This window comes from Peromyscus eremicus, chromosome 4 (assembly GCF_949786415.1).
Source record: "Peromyscus eremicus chromosome 4, PerEre_H2_v1, whole genome shotgun sequence".
Lineage (NCBI taxonomy): Eukaryota > Metazoa > Chordata > Mammalia > Rodentia > Cricetidae > Peromyscus > Peromyscus eremicus.
Window position 1 is genome coordinate 62,203,195 of NC_081419.1, and position 10,570 is coordinate 62,213,764.

A 10,570-nucleotide genomic window follows, 5' to 3' on the forward strand; every position below is an offset into this window, starting at 1 on the left:
CAGCAAGTACCTTTACGCCAGAACTATCACAGAACTTGCTGGCTCCTGATTTTTAAAAACATGTAGGTTCTGGGGGATTGAACTCAGATCTTCGTGCTTACAGAGTAAGTCCTTTACTGACTGAACTCTCTCCCAGCCCCAGAATATGTTTTGAAACAAAACAAAACCCCAAACAACCAATACCTTGGGTGCATCTGGAATAATGGATGGGGCAGGAGATTCATGTTGCTGGGCACATTAGGAGACAACTATTATCGTTCTAGAGGGAGATCAACATGAAATTAACTAACAGGTGGTGATGTAGATGCTGAAATGGGGCCATGTTCTAAAGAACAGGATTTGGTCATAGAGTACATACTGGCGATAAGGGAGAGAGCATGCCAAGGATATTTCCTGATTTCTGTGGAGATCTCAGAGATTATCTAGTCTCCTCCACCCCCACATCTAACTACACCAGGAGACTGAGACCCAGAAATAAAGAGGGACTTTCCCATGCTGGCAGAACAAGGCCAATATTTAAGCCAAGTCATCTTGTGTCCATCCTTTTCCTCCACAGCGCAAGAGAAGGAAGTAACCTAGAAAGTATCCAACTCAATTCCTACATTATTTTATAGATAAGGAAACTGAGGGGAAAAGCTTAAGCAGTCTGGCCAAAGGCCACCCAGAGAGTTAATTAATTAATGAGTGAAATAGTTTAAGCATATATAAACAAGGCTGTGTTGACCCTTAGATAGTGAGACATGTTGTTTGCTCAGGAGGGAGATAACTTGGCAGAGTCCCTCCAAATGGTTTCCCAAGCGTCCATACACTGGCTGGATAGCTTCTTTCTGGGCCTGTTGCCTGGGGTTAGGGAATCCAGATGTCTGGGTCCACAAAAGCCAGATGGATTTTCCCATGCCACGGATTCCCAGTGCTTGGGCTCAATAGATCAACAGTGACGTTGTAAGGCATGTGGGTGGCTGGGAAGGAATGTCAGCTTGCTCTTTCAGTGAGTTCTCTAGCTGCTTGAGTTTACTATTGAAGAGGTTTATTTCTTTTAGTGTTCTTCTCACTTGGACAGCCCTGCAGCCAAAGCCAGTACTTACCAGTTGCTATCTTGTGTTAAATACAGGGATAGCATTCCTTAGAGTTCAATGTTGTGACAGGGCATGACAAATGTTATCAAATACTGCACTGTTTGCAGATGTGAATGATCTCTTGGGAATGTGATAGTTTGCAGGCCATCATGCTAGAATTTTCATTCTCTCTCTCTCTCTCTCTCTCTCTCTCTCTCTCTCTCTCTCTCTCTCTCTCTGTGTCTCTCTGTCTTTCTCTCTCTTCTTTCTTTCTTTTCTCTCTTCTCTCTCTCTCTCTCTCCCTTTCTATTGAGAAAAACATGCAGAATACTTGAAATTAGGATTGCATTATTTAGAATTAAAATTAGAAAAATTTAAAATATATATTTTTGGCAACCTGGCTTTGTCCCCTTGGAGACTCAAGTCTCCAAAGAGCTGCCCTTTTGCCCTCTCCCAGGAATATTCAGGAAAGGGACAAAGAAAGTAGCTTTTGAGGTAGCTCAAGTGGTTTGAAAGAAGGTTATGGAGTCTTTGAAATCATGCTGTCTCAAAGCCATGTCCTGACTTTACCACTTCATGTCTGTGTGACATTGGTGCCGACCTCTGTGAAACTCACTATTTTGTTTTGTTGAGTGGGAATGAGGATTTCAGTTTTAGAGTGCCATTGCGAATATGAAATGAGGCAATTGATACAAAGCATGTAACAGATTGTCTAGCATTGAGACAAGAAGTGTTCAGCAAATTTAAATTGGTATTATCTCTTACTCTAGGACTCTCAAGTCAACCAAGACTGAGTCAGATTGATTGAGATCAATGGAACTTTCCTCTTCAGCTCTGGCTACTTCTAGGTGCCTCTTGAGGTTCACTGCCATGGCAACGGCTTGGTGGAACAGCATGGAAGTTGATAGGGGAAACTAGACAGCCAGAACACTGCCTGGCCCTGCTGGCGCCACAACCCCAATGGGCAGCTGTCTGATTAATGCCTGCCTGATCCCACTGGCTTCATTTCAGGTCACCCTGGAGAAGATTCTTGCTCAGGGACAGATGGAGCCTCACTCCCTCACTCAGGGATGAGCCAGGACCCTGGTCAGTGGGCACAGTTACAGGTGCCGACAAGTCTTGGAACTGTCCAAGCAGAACAGAGCTAAAAGTGACCCTGTAGTTTGGTTATTCTAGTACCTTCTCTTGATGGCTGAATAAAGAACAAATGGGTAATGAATGTCTACAGTGTGACCAACAAAGTATGAAAATCTTTCCCCAAAGGCTAATTCCTACAACAGCTCCATGGAATAGGTATAATTATCCTCACCAAGGAGGTAAAGGCTGGGCGTGGGGTGGGCAGAGATATGAAATTTGTTTACAAAATTCAGCTAGTGTTTGCACCCAAGACTTCCTTTTTCTTATTTATACTCTCTCTCTCACTTGTTCATTCACATGCTGTGGTTTAAGTTTGAAAGTGTCCTCAAAGTTGATAAGTTAGTAACAACCTCCAGTGCAACAATTGCCAAGAACTAAGACCTTTAAGAATTCTAGAGTGGGTTTGTTGTACTGGGGTCATTGGAGGGAGGAGCTGTCTTAAGGGAAGGAAGTCAGTTGAACCTAGGCAGTGCTATGAAAGGAGAGGGAGAGCAAGGCAAGGGGGTGAGAGAATGAGGGAACCAGGAGGAGAGGAGTGAGAGTTAACCAAAATGAGGGACATATGGAAAAGCCATATGGAAATCCACTACTTTGTAACCCAATTAAAAAATATAAACTAAAGACTAGCTAGATGGGAGGTATCCTGTACAGCCAGATAACACTGCTCTCAGAAGCCACTGTTTAGCAAACAAAGAAATCCAAGATCCAGGTACAGTGTACCTCTGATGAGTTAGGGTCTCTCAGTTAATATAGACTATTACTGTTCCTCTGTGGCCCACCAGAAATAGATGATAAAGCCTTATTGCTGAAGATACCACATATCTGGTTGCAAGATACAGAGAAACTAATCTGGAACTGTGCTGGAGGTTTCCTTCCTGCTGGGTAGCTCTCCCTGTGCTGGGAAGAGCGATGCAGGCTGCTGAGGGAGATAAGGCATCAGTGACCTGACTCATACATGAACCCTATGGACTACAATGCTGACTTTCCAGGCAAGATGTGCCCACTGGTGAAACAATGGCATGACTGTTATAGTGGAACCAGCCACTCAGGTTTGTTTTGAGGCCTGCTTCATAAGAGGCATACGTGCCTGGTTCTGTAAACCTTGTCAAACAAATGGCTGGAGAGGTCATAGATCCTGGGAGGGACTTGACTACTGTGGTTCAGCTAAATTGACATAGCACCAAACTGCAACCTGTTTTTATGTCTATACCCATAGATAAATGCTACTCTCAGCCTTAATAAGAGAAGCTTCTCTTTGCAGTGAATGATGGTGAATGCAGAGACTCATGGCTGTCTAAGAGGCTTAGATGATGATTTGGTATTCAGCCCTAAACAGGATGTTTTGTTCACTCCTTCCAAAGCTCAGGAAACTTGGTGAAAGAGAGATTAAGGAAACAATGAAGGACAGGAAGATTAGGAGAAGAGATGTAATCTTCAGACTATGGCACAGTCACCACAAACAGGACCTCACAGCAGGTGCAGTTGTCAGCATTTAGCCTCCACAAGTCTAAGCTCATCAATAGTCAATCATAGATGGATAGGAACTCATGGGACCCAGCTCTTCTCTGTTGAACTTTTGGCAACTGAAGGATTCTGGGAGAGATATAGTCATTGCTTTTAGTTACATACCAACTGCTGAGCCTATCAGCCTCAAATGCATAGTTCCAAACCTGTGGCTATTCAGAAGACCTAATGGAATCAGGTAGATCAGATGGCCACAAAAGAAAATAAACCTGTGGATGGAGAGGTCAGAGAGTCTAGAGGAGAATCTATTATCACCATGTTGCTAGAATGATGCAATATCTAACTGCCTTCTAAATACTCATCCTTATTCAATAGATTAGTGCAACTCTTGCCCCTCCCCAAAGAAGCTTCAGGTGAGGGGGAGCGGTTGTTACAGAGAGCCAGTACAGTTCAAAGTGTAGAGAATACATTACAATAGAGGGATTATCCTCATATGGAACATCTATAATGCACCCCAGTCACCCAAGATTCAGGGAACATCATTAAAGAGGGGGCAGAAAGATTGTAAGAGCCAGAGGACCCCAGGGACTGCTGTGAAGTCATGTCTTCTATACATAATGAAGATATTGCACCTACCACTCTCAATTACTGTGGTTGCCTGCACAGGACCTGTACAAAACCACACTAGTCAACATTCAGGCATAGATGGGGGAAGGGCTCTCAAGGCCTCATTCCTAGTTCAGGAGCTATAGGTTTTACTCTCTTTATATATCTCTCTATCTCTCATGAGGAAAAGAAGATTGTGTGAATTTGAGAGCAAGACATGGTTGGAACAAGAAAGGACATGGAAGAGGAAGACTAGTGGATATGACCAAAATGCATTGTGCTTACATAGGAAATTCTAAAAAAAAAAAAAAAAAAAAAAGCATGCATGTGGAAAAGAACACGTAGAAAAGAGGGATGGATAAAATTTCTAGGAAGGTGATAATAGAGAGTGAGTGTGTACAGAATATGCTCTATATGACAAAATTGTCAAGGGACAAATTTAATCAATGGAAATGGTAAGTTTCTCTCCTTCTTGTTCACTCTTTCATATGATTCTCTTTGCCCTTACCTCTGCATCTCTGCATTGGATGACTCAGTGAGAAATCCCTCACCGGAAGCCAGGCTCTGGGTCTTGGACTTCCTTGCCTTTAAATGTATGAGAAATAACTTTAAAACATCCAGTCTTAGGTCTTTTATACCAACAGCACAAAATGGACCAAGACATTGTCTCTCTGGAGTTTTCAGTGTTACCCCCTGCTCTCATCCTAATGCCTGGTATAGCAGGGCCTCAGTATAAACATGTTGAATAAATGAATTGCAGTGGATAATCATGGCATGACTTTTGAAGGCATGATTTCAAGATGGGTCTAAGAAGCACGTGTGTGTGTGTGTGTGTGTGTGTGTGTGTGTGTGTGTGTGTGTGTGTAGGGTTTCTATCAGATACTAAGAATGGGAAAGGGAAGACTAAGCCTCTATAGACGCAGCCCTCATCTTGTATCTTAGGTCCTCCACAGCAGGCTGTTCTCTCCAAATATCTTTGTTCTAGTTAACTGGACTCCACTCTGAACAGCCACTATTCTTCTCCACGTATGCCTTCTCTTTGACTTTTTCCTTACCTGGAATGGCTCCATTTCCATTCTCCTTAAGGATCTCACACCCATCTTCAGATATTCCCGTCTCCATGAAGTTTTCCTTGATGTCCTTAAGAAACTAAATACCATAATTTTGTAAATTTTTGAGACACCTGAATCTCTTTCACAAGCTCTTTATTGCTTCTTTATTGTGACCTTCTGTGATCATGTTTCCTCTGATAGCAGCTCCTGAGCAATTAGATGGTCCTGTCCCTCTCTCATCCTTTCATCATCTGGGGCACCTAGCAGACCAGCATCTGGTAGACCAGCATCTGGCAATTGTGATGCACATTAGTGGAACTGGATGGCGTGGGCTTGGTGTGGGAAATCAAAAGCTGGTATTGAGTTGAATTCTTTAAGAAGTCAGTCTAGAAGAAGCAGGGGTGGGAGAGTGGATCTTCATCTGCCTTCTTTATTTCAGTGCAGGCTGACAGCATCCTTCTCCAGGGACGTCTTATGACCTCAGCTGCCCCTCACTAGGTCTGTTTTCCCATTCTCTTGGATCAGGCTGAGAAAAACAGGAAGAATCATTAAGAGACAGAGACTTCAGAGCCAGCAAAATTATTACTGATTCCTTTTACAGACACCAAAAGCTTTGTTTATACATTGTGACAAAGGAGTGGGCTTTTCCTGCTGGCTGCAGGGAGAAGCTTCCATCGACCTCCTGGATTCGTACCAGGTGCCACACCCATCCCCTTCTCAGATTTTCTTCTTTTTTACAGCATCTCTGCCATCACCCATGTTGTAAGACTTAAGAGTTGGAGGACCTGTTGTCCAGACTTGTTTCCTGAGATAGATCTAATTTCTCCTCAGAGCATGCTCCATTGATCAGTGGTGCAGGAGGTTTGTTAAGAGTTCAACTTCCAGGTGTTTCCTGGCCTACTGCTTCAGAATACACACTGCAACAAGATCCCCCAAGGAGTGACTGTACCTGTGGAAGTTTGGGAGATACTCCTCTAATGCACTTAAATTGTTTTCTTAAGTAAGAGGGTACATAAAAACTCCAGAGGGGAAAACTAATCTGTGAATTAGTGGCAAGCTGCATGTGTTTACTAGACAGTTGTAGAAAGCTACACATTAATTCTATGATTGGCCCTGTGGATGTATTTCAAAGTAGCATCTTTGGTTTCTTTGGTCTTCAGTAATTCATGTGACTAAACACAGGCCTATTTCACACCAGTCTCTCAGCAACCATTTGTTGAATGAATAAATATTTTGAATTCTGACCTAGGGCTTCTTCTACAACACCATAGTTGGCTCCTGTAACTACCAGCATCCTTGGTTAACACAAAATACTTTCAGAGAGAGTAGGCTATATCCTCATTTTGTGCCAGTCCTTGGCAGCAGAATCTCAAGACTCAATAAAGTAGGCTCATAAAATTGTGATTTGTGTGCCAACATGGTACAAGAGGAACTTTTCTGGCTTCAAATTCTCTATGTAGCTAAGTATGAGTTTGAACTTCCAGTCTGTCTCCTGAGTGCTAGGATTATAAGCATGTGCTGCCATGCTTATTCTTCTCCCCGTCCCCCAATTTTATATGCATTATTGAAAGTTGACAAGTACAACAACACAGTGATAACTGTGTAGAGAACATACATAGAAATGTATACGTAGAACTACTATTCTATGATATGCAGAAACCCCTACTGGGAAATCCATTTTCTTAGTAACTGACCATTTCTCCAAGTATTCAACCAGCTCAACTGAGGAGACATCGGTGAATAGGGATTTACTTTGCAAGGTTCAGCAGCTAGATTTCAGATTACACAAAGTGACCAACTGTGCCAAATTCTTAACATTTCTTGAGGTGTGTTTTTTGTCATGAAGCAGTTTTTGTGTAGCTCTCTCTAGAAAGGACAAACCACACCTTTTCAGACAACCAATGTAACATCTAAATTTCAGTTTGTGCAACCTGAACAGCAGTTATGGTCCTCTATAGAACAAATTCATTACACCAAATACACAAATATACAATAAGCAAAACAACCTTCATGACATGATAGCCTAGGTCCAAGCTACCTGTCACCATTTTATCATAAATATTTGTGTCTGCGATGTTTCAGAAAAGAGGGACAGTACTATCATGTTTTATAAACTTTGGTGACAGCTGTTGGTGTGTAAATAGTCGGCATCTTCCCTCTCTGTAGCCTTGTTTCCGACCTCTCAAGTTCCTTGAAGGGAAGGAGAGGAGAATACAAAATCCAGGAGCAGTCCACCTTCCGAGTTCCATGCAGGCAAGCCCCAGAGCTCTTGGAAGCAGGGTGGGTGGCTGGGAAGGGCTGAAAAGGCACACAGCTACTCAGCATCAATTAAACCATTCCTCAGACATCCGCCAAGTTGCACAGGGCACATCCATGCTCATTCTCTGATTAACCTTTAATTCACTCATCTAGTATGTTTCTTCAAGCCAAAAGCATATGAGTGCTTAATACTGGGGAAAAGCGAGAATGGCATGTGTGAGTCTCATGTCTCTTTCGTAGACAGCGGTGAACTGGGTGACTGTGGAGGCGGTTTCTCACTAGCACATCTCTTCAGTCTGTTCAGTTCAGACAGCAGCAGCCAGTTCTGTGGGGGCATAACAGGTTATGGGGTTCATCTTGAGCCCCGGGATGCTGGCTGTGCAGGGGGATGTGTGACCCCTGTGGCTGCTTGGTGGCCTGAGGGGAGCCAGTCTCCAGCTGGGCCTGAAATTGAGCAAGCTGCTCTGGACTGGCCGGTTTCTTCAACAGATTGTTCTTCTGCTCCAGCTGGGAGTTCTTCTCCATTAGTTCTTTGATCTACCCCTTCAGAACCTCACTTCCTCTCTAACTGCTGACATCAAATGGCTTTTCATCAAATCCATACTTGCTCTATTTCATGCCTAGTCTTCTGCGGTTCTGGGAACTAAACCCAGGGTTTCGGTATATACCAACTGTGCTCATCTCCAGCCTATGGACTACACATCTTTGTTGCAATAGTACAGGGTATACAACAGGTTCAAAAGAACAGTCCCCACTTCTGTCCCACCAATGGTCTAGCGAGACTTTTCATGGTGGTGGCTCGTGATTCCATTCTGCCCAGACTGGTTTCACTGTTGCTCTTATGTTTTGAAATCTGATTTTGTCCCTGTCTTTTTCTTCCTTGAAAGTCTTTATTATTGATTTAGCATCTGCTTAAAGGAAACTTTAGCCATTCCCTTTATTCTAAGGAAGGCTTTCCTTCTTTCCTGTTCACCAAAGCTGTGGTTGGGTAGTACCATTGCTCTCTCTGTATGTAACTTACTGGCTCAGTATTGTATTTATGCCTTCCGTGGCTGCTGCCTTATTCCTGGGAGTTCATAATCTCTGGTAGCTCAATAGCTTCCACTGTTGTGAGGGTGTGAAAGAGTTTTAGACTTCATTTCATGGAAGAAATCACATATTACTCGGAGGCCAAATTGAAAATCACTTTTCCTCTGGGGGGAAAATGCCTGTTTGGTACATTTCTGTTATAATGCTATTTTGCACAGTTGCTGGAGATGCCAGTACTCCTCAAGATCACCGTGAGAAGGGCTGTCATCTCCTCATCTTTGTTAATTTTGTTGTCCTTGTCAAGGTCTCTTAACAATCTTTGCAATGTTTTGCATGGGAATTTCCTCAGGCAAAGGAAAATTCGACAGATTCCCAGCAGCAGCCTTGGGAAAGCAGGACATGGGATCGCACCCATTCCCTGCACAGGCCAACTTGACTCATTTACAATAAGCATCTTCTGAATCATAATAAAGGCGGAAGCTAGTCTTGCGTTGAGTTTTTACCAAGTGTCAGGTGCTATTCTAAGCTCATTAACATGGCTTATTTCTTGCATCACTGCCACAATGCTATCAGGTAGGTCATGCCTTCCTGGTATTGTGGTGTTGAGTAACTTACTTAACTCATGAGTGGGAGGGGTGGACTTAAACCTGTGTGGTTATATTCCAGAGCATGGGCAGTTACCCTCCCCATAGCTTGTGTCTAGAATGTGATTGTTATTCTGGATTTTAATCTTATGTTGCTGACATACATTTTGTTCCCATGAAGTCTTCTTTTTTTTTTTTTTTTTTTTTTCGGTTTTTCGAGGCAGGGTTTCTCTGTGTAGTTTTGCGCCTTTCCTGGAACTCACTTGGTAGCCCAGGCTGGCCTCGAACTCACAGAGATCCGCCTGGCTCTGCCTCCCGAGTGCTGGGATTAAAGGCGTGCGCCACCACCGCCCGGCGAAGTCTTTTTCTTACAGACTACTACTTAAATTTTATATTGTGGCTGAACAAATAGCCCTAAACATAGAGGCTTAAGCAATGAACAAATGATTGTCACTAGCTTGGGTGGGTAGTCTTTTGGCTTTCATGACTAGGTTTTTCTGTTGGATGAGGTCAGAGGGTGGCTGGGTGTAGAATGTTCAAGCTCTGTCTATTAATGTGTCTGGTGCTTTCAGGTGGTGGTGAGAATCGGTCTTAGCTGGCACATTTGAATGGCTAGGGCTTTTTCCTCTCCATGTGGATTCTTTATGTAGACTTCCATGTGAATGAAACATCTTGTATCAAGGGTGGGCTAGGGAGATGGCTCAGTCTGTAACATGCTTGCTATGTGAGCATGTGGACATGGGTTTGGTCCCCAGAACCCACTTAAAAAACCAGAGTGTAATGGCACACTTAAAATCACAGCATGGAGGTGACAAAGCAAGACAGGTCTTTTGGGATCATTGGCCAGTCAGCCTTACCTAATTGGTGAGCTGTTGGCCTGTAAGAGACCTTAGCTCCATTTACACAAATGGAATATTACTCAGCTGTTAAAAACAGTGACATCGGGAAATTTGAAGGCAAATGGATGGTTACCTGAGTGAGGTAACCACTTAGAAAATGAGGTAACTCACTCATAAGTGGATATTAGCTAGAAAGGATAACCAGGCTACAAACCACAGCCCTAGAGAGGCTAGGTAATAAGGAGGGCCCAAAGAGCGATGCATGGATTTCCCAGGGAAGGGGAAATAGACAGGATCTCCTGGGTAAACTGGGGGAGGGTGGGATTGGGAACATGAGGGATTGGGTTGGGGATGGGATAGAGGGGGAGAGTAATGAAAGAGATGTCTTGATGGGAGGGGCATTTCAGGATCAGGTAGAAACCTGGTACAAGGGAAATTCCCATGAATCTACCAAGGATAACCCCAGCCAAGACTCCTAGCAATTCTGGAGAGAGTGCCTGAAATGGCCATCTCCTGTAATCAAATTGGTGAATACCCTAAGTGTC

At 43.5% G+C, this 10,570-nt stretch overlaps 1 pseudogene; it reads right to left on the reverse strand.

The window, feature by feature from the left end:
* Nucleotides 1-7,925: 7,925 nt before the first annotated feature.
* On the reverse strand, nt 7,926-8,175 carry LOC131907753 (TSC22 domain family protein 1-like; annotated as a pseudogene).
* Between the last annotated feature and the right edge of the window lie 2,395 nt (nt 8,176-10,570).